At 39.9% G+C, this 20,376-nt stretch overlaps 1 pseudogene; it reads left to right on the top strand.

The window, feature by feature from the left end:
• Nucleotides 1–6,944: 6,944 nt before the first annotated feature.
• Nucleotides 6,945–20,376, top strand: part of LOC102247435 — a 19,552-nt pseudogene continuing 6,120 nt past the window's right edge.

Below are 20,376 nucleotides of genomic sequence, written 5' to 3'. Positions count from 1 at the left end.
CGCCCCGCGCCCCGCCCCGCCCTGCCCTGCTCATTGTAGGGCCTGAAATCGGAGCCTGCGGGCTGGAAGGGAAGGTGGGCTGGGGCTCCATCTGACTTTCCTAGACCCAGAATTTACACTTGAAAGATTCCGGTCCCAACCTCACCCCGCGGGCCTGGCTTGTCCCCGCCCTCAGGAGCCACCGCCCGTTGCCCCTGGCAGCCTGTCCCCGGAGGCTGGAAGGTCGCTGAAAGCATCCAAAGCACTGGTGCAGAACGTAAGGGCAATCCCTGGGAAAGTTCATTCGGTGGCAAAGGTAGACAGCATCTCGGCAATCACCTACCATCCTCCCGTTTCCAGAGGTCAAAAAAATAAACTAAACGGAAGACCTAACGATTAAAGATTAAGTGATTGACTCCACAGTTCCCATAGAGGCAAAACAAAGTGGACTTTCATTTGAGCTTTTGATTCCACATTATAAGAGAGCTTGAAATCTGCATCTCCTTGCAAATCAGAAAATATTATTTGAGTCAAACCAGAGAGGAATAATAATGATTTATTTTTAATTCATTAAAAATAGGAAAACTGTCCAGCTGTGGCTCAATGGTTGAGCATCGACCTATGAACCCAGAGATCACTGTTGGATTCCTGGTCAGGGCACATGCTGGGCTTGTGGGCTCAACCCCTAGTAGAGGGCATGCAGAAGGCAGCCTATCAATGATTCTTTCTCATCATTGGTGTTTCCCTCTCCCCCTCTCCCTTCCTCTCTGAAATCAATAAACATATATGTTAAAAATTAGGAAAACTGAATATATTAATTTATCTTTGAAAATAACAATTTGCATATATATACATATATACGTATATACTATTGTCTACAGAAACCTTTTAAATTACTCTTTATTAGAATTATTTACAAAAAGAATGCTACTGCCTGTCTTTTATTCTTCATCTGGGGCTCACAACTGCATAAAGGAGTCTATTTTCTCATTACCTTGAAGGAAAAAAGTTCTATGGAAAGTAACCTCACAGGGTGATCTGATCATAAATTCCTAACTGGGCAGGTCTTGGTGGGTAGTCATGCCCCAGTCAAATAAAAGGTGTATCTTTGCCTTAAGCAAGCCCTGTCCATTGTTTCTGTGCATCTAGGTTAGCACACCTTTGAAATACCAGAAATAATACCCCTCTAAGTTATTAACTCTCAAGAGAGCACAAGATCTTAACTATCCTGTACTCCATCGATTTTCAATCAGTGTGCCCCAAGAATTTTTAAAATGTAATGCCTGAGCCCTGACCGGTTTGGCTCGGTGGATAGAGCATTGACCTGCGGACTCAAGGGTCCCAGGTTTGATTCCAGTCAAGGGCATGTAGGGGGTGTGCAGGAGGCAGCTAGCTGATCGATGTTTCTCTCTCACCGATGTTTCTAACTTTCTATCCCTCTCCCTTCCTCTCTGTAAAAAATCAATAAGATAGATTTTTTAAAAAATGTAGCGCCTGATTATTGAGTCAGGCGCACTGACCTCTTTCCCCTTAGATTGCCAAATTAAAAAATGACAACAGCCAACACCACGGTAGCCATCAGTGTGAGTGGATCAAAATTATACCTTTTTTTTTTTTTGTCAGATGGGCCAAAATATAATATACTTTTTGGTGTGTTGCAGAATTTTAGTAATTAGTTTCTGTGTGCTATGAGATGGAAAAGGTTGAAAATCCACTGCTGTAATCCAATCCCCTGCTTGCTTTCTCCAATCTCCCTTAGGTATCCTCCTCCTTCATGTAATGTGCCTAAAAGAAGCCACAGAACTGTTGTTAATGTAAAAACCATTGAAACCTGTAAAGAATTTTTGTGAGCTTATTTGAGCCAAACTGTTGACATGCCGGGAAGTAGAACCTCAAGGAATTGAGAATGGCGGGTTACATCTGTATTTATACATTGCAATCAAAGGAGAGGAACGTAGGTGGGTTACATGAAATTCATTGGTGATAGATTAAGGAGGTGGGAGAAAGCAAAGCAGGGAAACCTCTGGGATAGGGTATAAAGTGAAATGATAGACATGTGCTTCTTTTATATAGATGAAAACAGGATAGTTTTACATAATTAACAGTTGGCAATTAACTTGATAACAGTAACAATGAGGGAATGTCCTGGTGCCATTTGTTGTGCCCTGAAGGATCTGGAAAAAAGGGAAGTTATAAGTTACCCAGTCATTTCACTGTTATGTTATCTTAGAGGCAAAAAGACAAATGGGCTCAGTAAAGATCTAAGTTGATCTTTGTCAGAGAAAAATACTGGCCTAGGTCATGACTACCCACCATAACCTGTTTGTAGTTAAATATTTAATTTTCAGAACATCTTTTGTGGTTATTTTAGGTCTTTGAGTTTGTACAACTGCCATGCAGGCCTTCTCTGAACTAGTCAGGTTAACATATGGCCCCTTTTGTCCACACTGTGTTCTCAGAAGCATTTGAGGTCTTGCTCCCTTGCATAGTTCATCAGTTTGGCTCAAGTAAACTCTTATAAAAATTATTTACAAGTTTGGACGTTTCTTATATTGACAAGATTTTTATAAAAAAAATAGGTAGCAAAGAAAAATAAAATAATGCTGAGATTTAGTAATAAGAGAAGAAAAAACAGTATTAGACACTCAGCATCTGTCCTGCATGTGAATTTCAAATTTTCAAAATTTTTCTTTTTTTTAATCCTCACCTGAGAATATTTTTCCATTGATGTTTAGAAAGAGTGGAAGAGAGAGGGAAAGACAGAGAGAAATATCAATGTGAGAGAAATACATCGATTGGTTGCCTCCTGCACAACCAGGGCCCAGGTCAGGCCGGGGAGGAGCCTACAACCGAGGTACATGCCCTTGGCTAGAATTGAAACCAGAACTCTTCGTTCCATAGGCCGACGCTCTACCCACCGAGCCAAACAGGCTAGGGCTGTCCATTTTAAGTTTAGAAATAAAACAGTTGAGTATATACATAGATTTTAAAGTATTTGACTTAGTATCTGGAAAAGTAAATTTTCATATAATAGGATTTTCATAAACTTTTATCTGAATTTTTAAAGGAAATAATTTGTATGTGAAATAGGAATTTTGGGGGTGAAATAGTCAGGTTTAGGGAATTTTTAAAAATTAAAGGGGTCCATAGAAAAAGCACAGGCTACCGAGCTGCAAACAAGTTACATTTCCATAAGACAGGGGAACTGGGGGAGGCAGAAGTTATATTTCCATAAGACAAGGGAACTGGGAGTAGTCAAAGGTCTATATTTATAGAATAAAGGAGGGCCTCACAAGTGTCCCCCCCCCCTCAGGTTTGACCTTTGAGCTCAGGAGTTGCTATAGTGACCAAATCAAAGGGGATTAGTGGCCAATCAGAGGGGATATTGAAGCACAAATAGTTCAGCCTTTATAAACTGGGGACAAAGGAACTCAGTGGGACTCTTTCCCCCTCCCTATGTGGGAGTTTGTACTTGTTCTTCAATAAATTTCCACCTTTGCTATACCATCTTCCCTCCATGGTTTCATTGTGGTTTCATTCTTCGACTCCTACAGACAAAGAATTCCAGGGAAGCCATTCTGCCCAGGGGAACACCGTATGTTCCAGTCCAAAATTCCCATATCATATGGGATTCTGCCCAGGGGAACACCGTGTGTTCCAGTCCAAAATTCCCATATCATATGGAATTATATTTCTTTTTATAACTTTTAAAATAAAATATGTTAGACTGACTTCTACCAATGTGTAATACTCATTACAAGTATATAGCTGTAGCAATGCCCATGTACCATTATAAATATATAGCTAACAATTATATATCACTAAATGCTGCACACTGTTCTCTACACTTTATGAAGATGAACTCATTTAATCAGGTGTAGTTTCTCAGAATTTATACATAAAAATCAAAGCTTTAATATTATATAACTGTATTTTCAGAACTTGAAACAATACCTTAAGTGTTTGGAGATAAAAGGTCAGCGTACAAGGTTAAACTAAAATCTTCAGTTAACACTGGGAAGAGTTCCACATAAAAATCAATAGCAAAAGAAAAATATTTTCGATCACTTGGAACAATAAGAGCATAATGAAATACTTCAAAACTTTCTTGAAGCAAAACATGTGTATCTCTTAAAGAGTAGGAAAAAACTCTCCATATGTTCAGTTAGAAGATGAAGCACAGTTGTCATCTGTCATATGTCTCCTTCCCCCAGAAAAATCTAGTTTAAGATTAAGATTAAATGTCAGACCCAAGAGATCGTACACGGCATCTATTTATTATTGAATCTGCATAACAAAAGATTTCCAAGCAGCAGAATTATTTCAGAAAAGCATCAGTATAATTTATTATCACTTTTTGTCATTAAATGTCAACTATAAATAAATGTAATTTTTAAGTTTAAGTTTTGTGAAACCCAAACTATAATCTATTTAGGCTTTTTGATGCTGGGTTTTCAATGAACATTTAAGAACATCTCCTTTATTTGTTTTTTTTTTTGGAAGCACCATTGATTCAACATGGATATAATAGCAAAGAGAGTACAGGGCACAGATAGGTCCTTGAAATAATATTTTTAAAAAAGCATAATTTTTGTTCTCAAGAAAATTTTTTTTAACTTGTCTAAAAGTGAAAATAATCTAGATAAAGCTATCTTTAAATAAAATTATTAGTTTTCATTTTTAAGGATAATGCAAACTAGAAAGGGCTCAGAGGATTTATGTGTAACAATATAAATGTGAGTGAACAAAGTGCTCATGGCATAAACTCATGTATAGGCTTGCTTCTCCCCATCCCCTCCCCAAATTCATACTTGTGAAGGTGGGAAGGGCAAGGGACAGGAAAGAATAAAAGGAGGGCACTCAGCACATTTAAGCTTAATAAGGGCAGAGAAGTTCAAGGAAGTGCAATTGCAGAAGAATACTTAAACCATTTTCTGTTTAGATTATTCTCTATAAATATTCTTTATTCAATGAGTTCCTGCAGTTGTTCCACACAAAACATTAAGTATATCAAAGGAAAAGCATCTCCTCAAAGAGTGAGGAAAGCAAAGACGATTTATTTCTAGACAATGCTCCCAGGAGAAGATGCCACCACTAGGGAGCAGCAGAGGTTGTCCCTTGGGTCATCAGCATCAACACAGAATCTCAAAGATAACCAACTACGTTTGTAGATAATCAACTAGTTATGCTTTCCACTTAATGAGTTGCTCTTCTCATTTATTTTCATTATAATGCAATGAGGGAAATTCTATTCTTACCCCCATTTTTCAGATGCAGAATATGAAGACCTGTAGAAGCTCAAGGTCACAGTGCTAGGACGTGGTAGAGTTGGAATTGTGTTTCCCCACTCCAAAGTCTGTGCTCAGTCTAATACATATTGAGAGAGCTAAGAATAAAAGACACTCTTCTGGGAGCATAAATTGTAGCCTAAAAGGAGCAATCTCTGAATTTTTCAATTCTAAGGTAAACCATTGGTTTTATTTATTTATTTATTTATTTATTTATTTATTTATTTCCTCATCCGAGGATATTTTTCCATTCATTTTTAGGAGAGTAGAAGAGAGAGGGAAAGACAGAGAGAAACACCCATTGATATGAGAGAAACACATTGATTGGTTGCCTCCTGCACGAGCTCCAACCAGGACCCAGGCTGGAGAGGAGCAACCTGCAACCAAGATACATGCCCTTGACCGGAATCAAGTTTTTTATTGTTGAGTAGGAGAGGGATAACACTCCATATTAATTTTAAGTTGGATTCCAATTTTATAAAATGATGATATGAAAAAGAAAGTGTATTATAAACTTCAGGAAATATTGTATACAAATAATCCAAGTTTATATGTGGGTCTGTGTTCATATTTATGTATGTGTTGATAATCTTTTAAAGAAAGCAGTACAGTGGTCTGTACTCTTCTTATTCTTGGTCTCGTCTTTCTAATTCTCCCTCTTCGTATTTCATACTAAAGTGCATTTATCTTATACCTTATTGCCTTAGGGCCAGTTCTCATTTGAAATCTTAAAGTGATGTTTACCAGATGATCCCTGATTCACTAGCAAAGTTAAGGACCCTATGGTTTCCTTCCCTTTTCTAAAGCATTATTTTTTCCTTTAAAACAACAACAAAAAACAATACCCCATTTCAGATCAGGTAATAGTGGTGATTAGTGTTAAAAGAGAAGATATTTTGCTGGAGCAGGAATTTGCAACATCGCTCAATAACACTGTGGAGGTGATACACTCTCCACCCTTATGCTGCATCCTTAAGAAGGACCACCTCTTTCTTGTCTTAATGTATTTCCACTTGCCAAGTTGCCACACGTAGGAAATACGATCGCTTTGGACTAGGGCTTTTGTAGGGCTGAGAAACCATGGGCTAATATCAAAATGAAGGAACTCGATTAGATCTTTTGAAAGATTTACTCATTCAACAAGCATTTATAGAATACCCACTATGTATGGTGCACTGGGTTGGCATTGGGAACATTAAGATAAGCAAATAGTTTTCAGACAAAAAAACAACAACAAACAAACAAACAAAAACCCCAAAACTTTTCAATGACACCTGGTAAAATCAAGATAGTGCCAACATTAAATGCAAAACGTGTCAGTAACTTGGCAGAAAATCCTTCCTCCCAGCTTTCTTATGTAAGGAACTAAGAGTGAAATACTGTTTAACAAATAGTTCATTATCAATCCTCTTGGTGGTACACAGGAAGTTACTGTGCAGAAAATCATGGAAATTGATGAAAAGGTTTATGGTACTCAGCCTCCAAAATAGTCCCCAATGATGCCTACCTTCCAATCTTCCTACCTTTGTATGGCCCCATCTCACACTGTAGCAGGGCTGGTCTCTGTGACCTAAACACACTGCAGAGGTGACGGGACAGCTTCCACCTTGGACCCTTGCTTTTCCCGCCTCTTGGTCACTAGATCAGGAAGCCAGCAGTCATGTTGGGAGAAGCCCTATGGCGAGGCTGAGTGGCCAGGCACTGAAGTGGTGTCTCCTTCTCCAGCCGCAGTCCTGCCTTCAGAGGTCCACAGCCTCAGCTGACAGACAGTCTGACTATATCTTCCCAGAGGCCCTGAGCCGGCACCCAGGTACCCTGCTGCTGGAAACTGTGAGGTAATACGTGTTTATGGTTTTAAGCTGCTATTTCTGGGTATAAGGTGCTATTCTATGTGGCAGTACCTTCCTAGGCTCAAGATGGAGCTGCCCTGCCCAGAGTGCCATGTCAGAACATTGAAACTCAGATAATGTTCGTGTCCCCTGTCCCCATAAAGGCCCTGCTTGACCAGAAACACAATATAGCCAGTCAGCCGATCCCCCCACTTGTCATTTTGTTATCAGGGAGTTGATGAAACCTCGGTTCTTATCTTCTTGAAGGAAAGATTTCAATCAATAGACAAAGTGTAGCAAAGTAAGTATGAATTTATTGACCACAAAAAAGATATACTTAGGCCAGTGAAACAAGGAAGGGCATAGAACAGTGATGGCGAACCTATGACACGTGTGTCAGAGGTGACACACGAACTCATTTTTTTGGTTGATTTTTCTTTGTTAAATGGCATTTAAATATATAAAATAAATATCAAAAATATAAGTCTTTGTTTTACTATGGTTGCAAATATCAAAAAATTTCTATATGTGACACGGCACCAGAGTTAAGTTAGGGTTTTTCAAAATGCTGACACGCTGAGCTCAAAAGGTTCGCCATCACTGGCATAGAAGAAGCCACAGGCGAGCCCAGGCTGGGCTGCCCTAGCTCACTGGGAAGTCAGAGAACAGGTTGCCTTGGAGACCAGTCCAGGCCCCTGATGAGCTGCCACTGCCCATTGCTATCCTGGTTGTAAGTCTTATGGTGTCTCTTAGAGGGAAGAAGGGGGAAGGGAACGGCCTGGCGTGCGTTCCTGGCAGAGAGTCTGCACTGGGTCCTTCATCCTGTGAATATTTCTCTCTCTGGCAGGTGGAAATCTTAGGGGAGGTCTCAGGGCGGGGGTCTCAATAGGATACTCGGCAGCTTTCCAGGTGTGCTCTTTCAGGGTCTGGTCTCCACTGATTGGTTGGTGTTGGTCAGGTCATTAGTCAATGCAGCTGGTCCTTGGAGGCGAGGTTCTTGTTTTCCCAGGTTGCCCCTTGCTAGGCATCGGGACTTTCTGCCTTGGTGAGTTTCTGTACCTGGTCCATCATCCTTGCTCTGCTCATGTCTGTCTGTCTGTAACAATTTTTCATAACATTGATGAGAAAAACAAATTGCTTTCTGGCGGGTCACTATCTGTGGAGTTTGCACGTTCTCCTCACATCGGTGTCGGTTTTCTCTGGGGCCTTGGGATTCCTCCATGTCCCAAAGAAGTGCCTGTGAGATGAATGGCTGTCTGCATAGTCCCTGTCTGAGAGAGAGAGAGAGAGAGAGAGAGAGAGAGAGAGAGAGAGAGAAGTGTGTGTGTAGAGGACATCTTGTGAGGGGGGTGGGGTGTCCCGAAAACTCTGAACTGAAATAAGTGTACTGGAAGAGATTTATCCGACTTGTTTTAATTAATCTTTCTTAAATATACGCATAACTCACATTTACTTCAATGTTTAATATTATAAGTGTTTAGAGCCTTTATTTAGAAGTTGGCTGATGTTTTTGTGACCAGAAATGTGTTGTGGGACCTTAACTCTTGTTTACATCAATTTAGATCAATTGGTATAATTGGTTTCCTTACATTGTTGTTTTCAAGAACCTATGGACCATGTTAACCGGGGCCTTCTCGTTCTTTCTCTGCCTCAAACAAGGTTGACTCTGAGGCCTTGGCCAATCGCATAGTTCCTATTTGTCTTTTCCTTGTTCTTTATTCTCTAGCCCAGTGGTAGGCAAACTCATTAGTCAACAGAGCCAAATATCAACAGTACAACGATTGAAATTTCTTTTGAGAGCCAAATTTTTAAAACTTAAACTATATAGGTAGGTACATTGTTATTAACTTAATTAGGGTACTCCTAAGGCTTAGGAAGAGCCACACTCAAGGGGCCAAAGTGCCGTATGTGGCTCGTGAGCCGCAGTTTACCGACCATGGCTCTAGCCTATAGAGGCTCCCTGCCTCCTGCCCCATGTGCAGTTCCCCAAAAGGAGACTGCCTGCTTCAGGACGTGTTAAAGTTTGTATGTCACCTAAATTGTCTTTGAAAAATCATTTTTTTAACAGCTTTTGATGACAAGGAATGGGATTTGAAGCTGACTACTAATGGCTGAGTGGATAACTAGACCTACAGGCGTTCACTCTTCCTGTCATGGTTCCCGAGGGCTGTGGGTAAGTCACTCTCGGATTTGAGATCTGCTCCAATATATGCAGCTGTCCGAGACAAACAAACTTTACCTAAAAAAAATATATGTGTGTGTGTAATATATAATATCTATATATTATAATGTATATATATATTGAACTCTTTTATCAGAAAGGTTCTGGGGTAGTTATATTGAGAGTGTGGCTGTTAGGTGATTCACAAAGCCTCAAGTTAAGTCTGCAGCCTAAACTGCTGGGAATTTGGGAAATAAATGAAGGTAAAAAATTTGAACTGTTTTGACCATTAAAATCATAGTGGGACTCAACATCCCCCCTCTGCTCCCCTCAAAGAATCTAACCAGCCCTAACCGGTTTGGCTCAGTGGATAGAGCGTCGGCCTGCGAACTGAAAGGTCCCAGATTCGATTCCGGTCAAGGGCATGTACCTTGGTTGCGGGTACATCCCTAGTGTTGTGGGCTCAATCCCCAGTAGGGGGCATGTAGGAAGCAGCCAATCAATGATTCTCTCTCATCATTGATGTTTCTATATCTCTTTCTCCCTCTCCCTTCCTCTCTGAAATCAATAATATATATATATATATTTTTAAAAAGAATCTAACCACTTTTTATGACCACCAATCTGGCCAAGTTATTGTCACCTGCCTCCTGGGTTATTACAACAGCCTTCTGACTTTTTTTTTTTTTTCCATTTGTGCTCTTGTCCCTGCAGTCTATTCTCAACAGAGTGGCCAGACAGAAAAGTCCTTTAAAATATATACAATTGCCCTGACCGGTTTTGCTCAGTGGGTAGAGCATCGGCCTGCAGACTGAAGGGTCCCAGGTTCGATTCCAGTCAAGGGCATGTACCTTGGTTGCGGGCACATCTTCAGTAGGGGGTGTGCAGGAGGCAGCTGATGGATGTTTCTTTCTCATTGATGTTTCTGACTCTATCCCTCTCCCTTCCTCCCTGTAAAAAAATCAATAAAATATAAAAAAATAAAATAAAACATATACGATCATGATTCAACTCTGCTCTAAAACTTCCAGTGGCATTTTCTCTTACTCTGAGTAAAAGTCAAAGTATCTGTAATGACCTACAGACCCTATGCCATCTGCCACTTCTCCCCTGTCCTCTTCCACTGTTCCCCCTCTTGTTTGTTTCATTGCAACCCTGGTGGGCTCTTGGATGCTTCTTCAACATCCCGGGCATGCATCCACCTGCAAGCCTTCCTCCCTTACCAACCTCATCTTTCCTCATTGTCAACTTTTCATAGAGGCCATCCCTGACTCACTTTTCATTCTCAGTAAATGTTTACTGAGCACTCACTCTGTGCCACACACTACTCTAGAATCTTGGGGTGTAATAGTGAATTAAACAGGCAAAAATTCCTGCCCTCATGAAGTAAGGGGAGGCAGATAATAAGGGATACATATAATAAAGACATAAATTTGACCCTAAATCTTATGAAAAAAGTAGAACACATGATAGAGGGTCAAAAACTTTTCCATTGATTTTCAGAGAGAGTAGAAAGGATGGGGAGAAAGAGGGAGGGGGGGAGGGAAGGGAGAGAGAGACAGACAGACAGACAGACATCCACGTGAAAGAAACACATTGATTGGTTGCTTCCTGCACAAGCCCCAACCAGGGCCCGGCCCAGGCCCGGGAGGAGCCTACAGCCAAGGTATGTGTCCTTGACTGAACCAAACCTGGTACCCTTTGGTCCACAGGCCAATGCTCTATCCACTGAGCAAAACCGACAAGGGCTAAGAGGATGATATGTAAGGAAAGACTTGAGGGAGAAGAAGGAGTTAGCTACTCAGATGTTTACAAATCCCCTTCACATCCTCTCATACTTTCTGTCCCTTTTTTGCACAATTTCCTCTATATATAGCCTTATTACCATCTAATGTACTGTAAATTTTATTTATAATGAGATGATTTTATTAGCTTATTTTATCTCCCGTAATGAAATAATGGAGTAAGTAGCCTTGAAGCCTCTGAGAGAAGTCTTTCTCATTTGAATGCATGCAAAATGTTGCTTTAAAGAAAAAAATCTCTTTAAGAGAGAATAGATTTTGGCAAAAACTAAGTACCAAATAGACTTTAGAGAACCTGCTGCTTTTGATACAGAATCCTGTTGAATTTTGTACAGGAAATCAATCAATAAAAATACTTGATAGGAGGTAAGGGGGTAAGAATATTTGATGACATTCAACAAATAATTCTCTCTCCTTTCTCTGCCTTTATCAGATAAAACAGGAAGTCTGACTTCTTAAATACTGAGAGGGGATATGTTTTTGTGTGTTCAAATTTTTTTTTCTATCACCACTTATTCCCTCTATGCTCTCTTTCACCTCCAACAACCCCTCCCCCCTTCAATCACCACACTGTTGTCCATGAGTTCCCTCTTTTTTATTTTTTCCTTTTTGCCCGATTCCTCCATCCCACCCACCATATACCCTTTCCCCCACCAGAGCTGTCTGCCTGCTATCTATGAGTCTGTCTCTGTTTTGCTTGGTAGTTCAGTTTGCTTGATTCCACATATGGGTGAAATCATATGGTACTTAACTTTCTCTGACTGGCTTATTTCACTTAGTGTAATGATAAGTGAACATTCCCAGGTCCATCCATGATGTTGCAAAGGGTAAAATTTTCTTCCTTTTTATGGCAGAATAGTATTCTGTTGTGTAAATGTACTGCTGATTTTTATCCACTCATTTTCTGATGGACATTTGGGCTGCTTCTAAATCTTGACTATTGTAAATAACACTGCAATGAACATAAGGGTACATGTATTCTTTCTTTCTTTTTTAAGAATTTATTTCAGAGAGGAAGGGAGAGGGAGAGAGAGATAGAAACATCAATGATGAGAGAGAATCATTGATTGGCTACCCCCTGCATGACCCCCACTGGGGATTGAGCCCTCAATCTGAACATGTCCCCTAACCGGGAATCATGGGTCAAAGCTCAACCACTGAGCCATGCTGGCCGGGCTACTCTTTCACATTAGTATTTTGGGTTTCTTGGGATAAATTCCGAGAAGTGGAAACACTAGGTCTGCAAAGCAGTATGGAGTTACCTCAAAAAATTAAAAAAGGGAGTCTGATCTTTTAAAGACATTGAAAGCCTATGGCAAAGAAGGGCTTTAACACTCTTAGAACTGTTTTAATGACAGGGAATTGACAGTCCCTGGATAAGCCAAATAAGTCAGAGTGAATTAAATATAAGCCAAGGGTTGCTCAGCATCAGATAGACTCCAATTTATAACTATTGATAGAGCAAAAATAATTTTTCTGTACAAGAGAAACTCTAGTTATTCATATTTTGGTGAATGGTTTTTTAAAACTAAAGCATTCTGTGAAATTTATGATCAACCTTCTTTTTATCTTTCATTAGCTACAAAAAAAGTCTTTGGCTATTGTTAGCTCCGGGTTTGACATGTTTCTATAGCCCCTAAGACATGATAAAGAATGCTATCAACCTATGAAATTTGGGGGCTATAACTGGAGTTATTTTGAGGCTGATGGATTTGTGCTGCTTCACCCAGATTCTTAATAACCATTAGAGCTCTCTTGTGATGAATGACACCCCATGAGTTTGTAAGACCAGTTTCATCATTTGGGGATCAAATCTGAGGCCTTGGTCTCCTTAGCATAGTAACTAACAGGCTGAGATAATTGGTCACAAATAACAGTAAATTTAAAAAAATGATTATTTATGGTACAGCAAATATAAAGCCTTAAATGACAAGTACAGCATTTGGTTTACTTGTAAAATTTAAAAGTAAGAGAAATAATAAAAAGAATATTGCATCATACTTTCAGCCATGAGGCTTATAATACTGAACAATTTCTTAAAGGAGTATTTTGTAATCCTTTTAAATCCATAATCCCCTTTTTAATGGACATAAAATTCTTTTACTGAGTGAACTAAATAGTTACTTTTCCATTTTTAACTCTTAGTCATCTTTCTATTATTCACCTGAGGAACATGAGAATAATTACAAGTGAAGTAGGCATTTTCATTCTTGCAGCATTTAAATCCATTAACTTAACCACATTGTCTTACCAGGTTGTTTACAGTTATCTAACATGTTATGATAAAGTGTAGTCACTGTTCACTTGTTTCTCTTGGTTGTATTCAAAACTGAAAAATACTCTTTAAAATATACTCATAATCTATGCTTAGTGTACTTGGCATATGTCTAAATTAACTAAAACATGTTAGATCAAAGCTGTATGACCTAAAATGTTCATCACAATCCTATATAATAAAGAGGTAATATGCAAATTAACCCTCAGGCCCTCACAAGATGGCTGCCTACGACCAGGCTGGCAGGGGGGTTAGTGAGGGACAACCAAATGACTGAACAAGCAGGCTGTGTGGGGCGACCAGGCCGGCAGGGGGGTTAGTGAGGTGTGACCAAACGACTGAGCAGCAGGCTGCAAGGGGAGACCAGGCTGGCCGGGGGTTTAGTGAGGGGTGACCAAACGACTGAGCAGCAGGCTGCGTGGGGCGACCAGGCAGGCAGCGGGGGCAGTTGGGGCCAGCGGTCCAGGATTGTGAGAGGGATGTCCAACAGCCGGTTTAGGCCCAATCTCCAGGATCATGCCTAAACCAGCAGTCGGACATCCCCTGAGGGGTCCTGGATTGGAGAGGGTGCAGACTGAGCTGAGGGGAACCCCCTGTGCACAAATTTTGTGCACCGGGCCTCTAGTATTAAAATAATTAATAATTCCTGAGGCATTATGGTTAGCTCTTTTATATGCATCATCTTGTTTACTATTGCAACCCTATAAAGTAGCTTGTATTATTGTCCTAATTTGTATAGATGAGAAAATTGCTGTTGAGAGAGATTAAGTAACTTAATTAAGGTCATGTAGCTAATAAGTGGCAGAGCCAGCCAGGAATTGCAGCAAGCTTGAAACCATCTTCTTAACCTCTGTGAAAACTAAAATGTTCAAAAACAGAAGAATGCTCATATGCATTATAAATTCAGTACAATATAATATTATGCAACCACTGGAAATTATGTACCCAAATAATTTGTATTGACTTTGGAAAATATGTTTCAATAGTAAACGAAAGAATAAGATACACACTGATATGATATGCCAGGCAGAAGTAATGATATTAAATAGATGTATGATATTAAATAGATGATAGGATCCTATATAATAAAACCCTAATATACAAATTGGCTGACTGGCAGAATGACCAGTCACTATGACGTGCACTGACCACCAGGTGGCAGACGCTCAATGCAGGAGCTGCCCCCAGCCCACAGGCTCCTACCAGCGGCAGCAGCAGCGGGGGACTGGGCCGGCGAGCAGGCTGCGCCAGGCCAGCCAAGGCAGGTGTCAGTGGGGCCCTCCAATCGCCCCACTGGTCACCCCGCAGATTGGCCCTGATCACCGGCCAGGCCTAGGGACCCTACCCATGCACGAATAATTTCGTGTACCGGACCTCTAGTATACATATAATGATCTCAGCTATATAGGAAAAAATGTATGAATGTCCATAGGGAAAAAAAAGGAAAGAAGTACAAATAAGTATTAATAACGTTTATCTCTATATGTGGTAAGCCTATGGATGATTTTTGCTTTCTTATTACACATTCCTATAGTGAACATGTATTTCTTTTATAATCAGGAAAAGGGTAATAAAATATTTAATACTCTCAATATGGGAGAAGCAATGTAAAGACTTGTTTTCTATGATTAAAGGAATAAGTCCATTAAAAGGTGCAAAGCCTTCAATTTGAGATCTGTTTCTGATGTGTATGGCTATCAGATGTTCAGACACAATGTAATATTCTCCTGCTTGCTCTATTCTCATCTTCTTTCTGCCTCATGTTGGAGATAAAGCAGAAAGTGTGTGCTTCTCGTTGGGAAGTTGGCATTTGAATGAGATGGCTGCTTTTCTCAGCTTAAAAAAGATAAAAGGAGTTATCAAGTAATGTTTTCTTTCATCTAAGGCTGTTGGTCCCACTCCAACAATTGGAATTGATTGAACTCTGGTGCTTGCAAATTTAAAAACCTACACAGGGGATCTGCTCCCTCTGAATTTTACAAATCAATGGATAAACTCAAAACAAAAGCCCATTACAGAGCACCTCAATGTTTATCTGTTTGGCAAGATAAACACTTGTAAACAAGCATTTTCAACTGTGAGCTTCAATAATAGCACTCTGAGATGTGTATTAGATGTTAAAAACTTGCATAGAACCATAAAGATAGCACAAACCCAAAGGAAAAAAAGTGCTTTTTAAAAAATTAAGTCTTCTGACCCATATTCTCAATTAAATTGTTTCATTCATCTAGATGAGTCATTTCTCTTGACTTTTAATAGCATTTTTATTATTGCTTATGGAATGTAGCATCACATGAAACAGGTATGTTGTTGGTATTTAATTAAATAGTGTTGCTTCATGGAAGCCTAGAAACCATTGAGCCAGGCAGAAGAAATGATATTAAATAGATGTATCCAATGAGCACAATGACTTCTAATTAGTTTACTATATATCCCCGAAGTTGTCAAATCTAAATCATGACATTAAATTTGAACTTAAGTGCTTTACTGAGATTAATCAAATTGGAGAAAAAATTTAAAATGACCATATCTATCTGGAGTCAGTACTTTTGCATAAAAAATTAATTATATTTCAATCAACAGACCTTAACTTCTAGATCAACATTTTGCAAATTGTCTTTGATGATAGACCAGACCCCTACCCCATTCTACCACTGATTTATTGCAGACCAATACTTTTTTAAAAAAATATATTTTTTATTGATTTCAGAGAGGAAGAGAAAGGGAGAGAGAGATAGGAACATCAAGGATGAGAGAGATTCATTGATTTGCTGCCTTCTGCACACCCCCCACAATGGGGATTGAGCCCACAATCCGGGCATGTACCCTTGACTGGAATCAAACCCAGGAACCTTCAGTCCACAGGCTGACGCTCTATCCACTGAGCCAAACTAGCCAGGGCCAGACCAATACTTTCATAACATTCAATAAAATTGAAGTACTAGAATAATGGAAAAGGGAAAATAAAGGCACAAAATAAAGCCACTGATTTTTAATAGTTTTAACCAACATACAATTGTCTAATTTTCTAAAAGTTTTAAATCCTTACTCTCAATTTCTGTACTTATCTTGCCATGAACCAATAATGAACAATTCCCAGGACTGCAGGGCGTACAGACCACTCTTTATCACTACTGTGGGTTCCTCCGCTCATCTCCAAGCCCCACACTGGTGTTTGGCTTGGGCTGGGAATCTGATTAGGGAGTGGAAAGAGGCTGACTTCTTTATCCTCACCTCCAGCTCCCCTTGAGAAGGGCTGCTGACCATAATTTTATCAGTGTGGCACCGAGATCTGTCACCCACAGTGTCCTGATGTTATTCCTGTATTTAGAAACACCAAGGCATGTGTTCCCAAGGTTCAGCTGGCTGTAGTTTCATGTGATCACTTTAACCGATGTCAGGGGATCCCAGGAACAGCATACCCCGCTCAACCAGGGGAAAATATTCCCGAGTGTTTTATACGTATATGGATGAAACAGTTAATAGTTCTTGACAGTGGTCGGCAAACTCATTAGTCAACAGAGCCAAATATCAACAGTACTTCTTCAAAATAGACTCGCCCAGGCCGAAAACCGACTTCTGCGCATGGGCTACGAAATTTCAATCGCACTCTACATGCGTCCGCACGTGGTATTTTGTGGAAGAGCCACAGTCAAGGGGCCAAAGAGCCGCATGTGGCTCGCGAGCCGCAGTTTGCCAACCACGGGTATGACAATCATGGTCACAACAACGAAGTTTAAAAAACTTGTTAGAACCCAATGTAATTGCTGACACCCAGTACTTGCTATGGCTGTGCAGCCAACTAAATATATAATTCATTTTCTCCCAGGTCAACACAGTGATTCTTAAAGTCACCTCATGATTTAAAATTTATTCAACATTTCAAAGCTGCTTCTTGCTTCCCCACTGGTTGATTCTAACACTCCAGGGAATGGAGCAGCCCACAGCCTGCAGGGGATGGGGGAGGGGGAGGGGCACTTGTTTGGTCTTTTCAACCAGAAGAAGGCAACATTAGCTGCCATACTATTCTTGGCATAGTAAGCATGGCAATTGTTCAAAAGGTGGGGAGCCGGCATTTCTGCAGCTGTTGCTGCTTCTCTCCCATCATTCAGTGGCCTGAAGATGCCCCAGATGACAGAAAGCTATGATTATGTAAAAGTTGTATTCATTTTTTAAAAATATAGTTTTATTGATTTCAGAGAGGAAGGGAGAGGAGAGAGAGATAGAAACATCAATGATGCGAGAGAATTTGTATTCATTTTTTGAGTATTTATTTACTTTAGTGTTTTGAACTCAATCTGGAAATGTCTACAGTTAGCTATTTTGGTTCACTGCTTTTTAATATAATATGCTGCACTTCTTCATCTGTGACAGGGAAAAACTTTTGACTATATATGCTTATGGCTCCTGAAATCTATATTTTGCTCTGTCAGAACTTTGATATTGGCATTCATCAAGTGATATCTTCTAGAACAGCAGGGACCCCCTAAGACTCTTTTAAGGGGCTTATAAGGGCAAAATTCTTTTCATAATAATACTAAGCTATTATTTGCTTATTTAACTGACTTATTAATTAATTAGTTAATTAATTAATTACTTTGAGAGAGAGAGAGAAACATTGATTTGTTGTTCCACTTAGTTGTGCATTCACTGGTCGATTCTTGTGTGTGCTCTGACTGGGGATCGAACCCGAGACCTTGGCATATTGGGACGACGCTCTAACTGAGCTACCCGGCCAGGGCTTCTTTTCTTTTATGACTCTCATTCTTTCAAGAGCGAAGTTTCCAGTGCCTCCGTGGAGTGTGATGATATCATTGTTCTGACAGCTAATGGAGCGTGTGCTTATATATTCCCATGTAATTTTTTTAATCCCAGTCTTAATTTTGAATGTGACAACTACCAATAGGTGTCTCCTCCATAAACTACAGTTGTTCCTAGTCTTCAATATTTATTAAGAGTATAAAAAGGTTCTGAAACCAAAAACTTTGAAAATAGACACAATAGAAGAATAATGTGGTTATTTGTGTTTACAATAAAATGCCAAGACACTTTGGCCATGAGAACCTTAGGAGATTTTTCTTTTTATTACTTGGTGTCTAATATGCGGTAGTCGTCGGGTTATGAGCTGGCAAGGAAACAGATTTACCTCTAGAGACTCAGGAGAAAAACAAGCTTGCTAACACTAACACCTTGATTTCAGAACTTCTGACCTCTAGAATGATAACACATTTTTTTTCGTGTTTTTAAGCCACCAGGCTTGTGGTAATTTGTTACAGCCACAGTAGGAAACCAATACAGACTTGTTTCAGAGGAAACAAAAACGATTTGTTGACTATCTGCTATGTGCTAGGCCCCGAGCAAGATTACATAATCAGAGACTAGGAAAGCTAGGATTCAAATGCAGGTTTACCTGCATTCGGAGACCTAACTCTTCTCACTAACCACCTTTACCCACCCCAAATAAAATGTTACACACTGAAAACTTATAAATTTATCAAAGGACAACGCTGGAAGTCCAGGCCTAATGCGCTACACCTATCAAGTAGATCTTTAGTAGCCACATAAGGGTACAGGATCAATGTGGCATCAGGACCTTGACCACATTAATGATCTATGGCAACATGGATCATGCCCCCCACTTTAACTGCAGCATGTTCATTTACCTCTGAAATGTATGAATTGTTGAATGTCAAGCTTTGCCTCATGAGAAGGAAATTCTACAGTGAATCACATTCAACATGACTGAGAAAAGATTATTTGCTTTTTTTCTCTTAATTTGATGGGGAAATATGCTGATTCTTCTGGTCTTAAGCTGAATATTTACCTATTATATTGATATTCACCACCCGATTGCCTGTAGAAATATTTTAAAGGCAAGACTGATTTAAAAACAAATTATTTCGGATGGATGGCATTTGCTTTGGGAGGTAGCTTAAATGTAAACGAGGTTAAAAAAAATAAAAAGCTCAAAATATCCAAATATTCAGGGTAATGTAAATGCTTCAGAAATATCATTGATTTGGGGAAGCCACATTGCTGGGTCCACACCTTAAGGTGGTGGTAGCACACAGGATTTCTCTATCTTCATTTTGCCTTAATTCTACTTTCCCCTCACTCCATTCCAAACTGTTCCAAGAGTGTATGTCAGCCATTTCTGAGTTGATATTAGGCCATACTCAAGATCACCAAATCTCTAAGTAGCCACCTATTGTGATCACTGCCACCTCTACTGTATTCCCCACAGTGCAGGATACATGCACTGAGGAGGAGGCCAAGCCCATGAATACTGGCGATTAGTATTTGGGTTTGGTTCCATTGTGCTGGACTACAAAGGGCTGAAAACATTCCTATGTCTCTTTTGTCAAAGGTCTAACTGCCAAAAGTTCCCTCAGATCTTCTTACTCTAGTGGCAACAAACAAACAAACAAACAAATAAGATAAACCCAAAGAAAAAAGAGGGACGAGTGGGATAATTGTTCTCCCTAAGACCTAAACTGAAGTGGTCTAATGCTCTACCCTAAATCAGGTCTTCTTTCCCAAGATAGGAAGTGGAGTTTGGGTGGGAAGTGAGAAGAGGTTGAAGGAGTTAATTAGAAGGTGGGAAGCAGGGCCTAGCTCTAAAGCAGTGGTTCTCAACCTTGGCTGCACATTAGAATCACCTGGGAATCTTTTTCAAATCCTGATTTCTGGGCCTCATCCTCCGGAAATTCTGTTTTTTTGTTATGGGGTGGGGCCACAACATTAGTAACTAAGAAACAGAATTTCCGGAGGATGAGGCCCAGAAATCAGGATTTGAAAAAGATTCCCAGGTGATTCTAATGTGCAGCCAAGGTTGAGAACCACTGCTCTAGAGCAACAGATGGTGGGAAGTCATTTTAATGAGATAAGTCAGAAAGGACAGGACCTCTAAGAAAAAAAATCTAGCTGGAGAGCATTGCCAAAGAAGCATAAGATCTTATGTCCATTTCTTTTTTTTTCAATCTTTAATTTCTTTATTGATTAAGGTATTACATATGTGACCTCATTTCCCCCATAAACCCCC

Source organism: Myotis brandtii, unplaced genomic scaffold (genome assembly GCF_000412655.1).
Source record: "Myotis brandtii unplaced genomic scaffold, ASM41265v1 scaffold702, whole genome shotgun sequence".
NCBI classification, from domain to species: Eukaryota; Metazoa; Chordata; class Mammalia; order Chiroptera; family Vespertilionidae; genus Myotis; species Myotis brandtii.
Note: the sequence above shows the minus strand (reverse complement) of the source record. Positions and strands in the feature narration are given on the sequence as shown.